General features: G+C 38.0%; 1 long non-coding RNA gene across 1 annotated transcript; it reads left to right on the forward strand.

Moving 5' to 3' along the window:
- The first annotated feature begins 427 nt into the window (after positions 1-427).
- LOC141640586 (uncharacterized) lies at positions 428-1071 on the forward strand. Its single transcript, XR_012543079.1, has 2 exons — positions 428-674; positions 776-1071. It is a non-coding gene; the product is annotated as an uncharacterized LOC141640586 (long non-coding RNA).
- Positions 1072-1421: the final 350 nt, after the last annotated feature.

Below are 1421 nucleotides of genomic sequence, written 5' to 3' on the forward strand. Positions count from 1 at the left end.
ATACTACCATAATTTATCTGATGTATAAGAGCTCAGATGTGATGTAAGATGAAAACATAAGACAAAAATTTGTCCACTCTACTCCACCTCCAATTCACTTTCCTATTCACTCCATATATTGTTCATTTATTTACACTACCTCACTTCTTCACTCAATACTTTTGCATGTGAACAATTCTCCAACATTTCTCTAAAAATATTACTCATCTTTACTAAGCTTGTTAGTAAATATATATTATTACTAAGACTAGTTAGTAATATTACTTTCCTTATGCTTTGTTTTTATGCTTTTATATTAGCATGCATGTTACATAGATCACATTAACATCAATTTATGAGATAAATTTATTTTATTAGAGAGTCTAATATGGATCTATGATCTTTCAAGTGGTATCAGAGCCACTAAAACCAATAGTTAAATGTTTTAACCATGAAGTTAAAGAACATGTCTCTTGGAGTCAAGAAAGGAAAAGGGAAACAAAAGTCCCAATTCAAGAAATCGTCAAAGAAAATTGACAAGGGAAAGGGGAAGGCCGTTGTGAATGACAATCCCAAGGCAAAAAGTGTCAAGCTCTCCGAGGCCGAATGTTTCCATTGTAATGGGAAGGGGCATTATAGGAGGAGTTGTCCCAAATACTTGGAGGATCTCAAGGAAGGGCGTGTGACGCCTATTGGTATGATTTCCTCTCTCTATGTGATAGACGTTAATTATGCTTGTACTTCCACTTGGGTACTTGATACCGGATGTGGCTCTCACCTTTGTAACCATTTGCAGGGTATAAGGGACGTGCAAGCACTAGCAAAAGGTGATGTGGATCTCCGCATGGGCAATGGAGCTAGAGTAGCCGCCGTTGCCGTAGGGACCTATGTGCTCACTTTAGCTAGTGGTTTAGAGTTGTATTTAAATAAGTGTTATTTTGTACCAACTTTAACTAAGAACATCATCTCCATTTCCGCGTTAGACGCGGAAGGCTTTTGTTTTATGATCAAGGACAAGTGTTGTACTTTTTCTTTAAATGATGTGGTTTATGGCAAGGCCATTTCAATTGGAGGCATTTATGTTTTAAATGATGTTAATGACGTTTATCATATGGAAACTAAAAAGCTCAAAAGGGTGATCCAAACGAATCCTACCTTTGGCATTGTCGTTTAGGCCACATAAGCGAAAGACGCATTAAGAGACTTGCTTCATCAAAAGTGCTCAAACCATTTGGTTTCGAATCTTATGGTACATGCGAGTCTTGCCTTTTAGGCAAGATGACTCGTGCACCTTTTGCGGGAAAAGGGACACGAGCTAGTGAGGTTTGGCTCTCATACATACGGATGTGTGTGGACCATTAACCATCACCGCTAGAGGAGGTTTTCACTACTTCATTACTTTTACTGATGACTTAAGTAGATATGGGTATGTCTGCAAGTCA

Source organism: Silene latifolia, unplaced genomic scaffold (assembly GCF_048544455.1).
Source record: "Silene latifolia isolate original U9 population unplaced genomic scaffold, ASM4854445v1 scaffold_905, whole genome shotgun sequence".
Lineage (NCBI taxonomy): Eukaryota > Viridiplantae > Streptophyta > Magnoliopsida > Caryophyllales > Caryophyllaceae > Silene > Silene latifolia.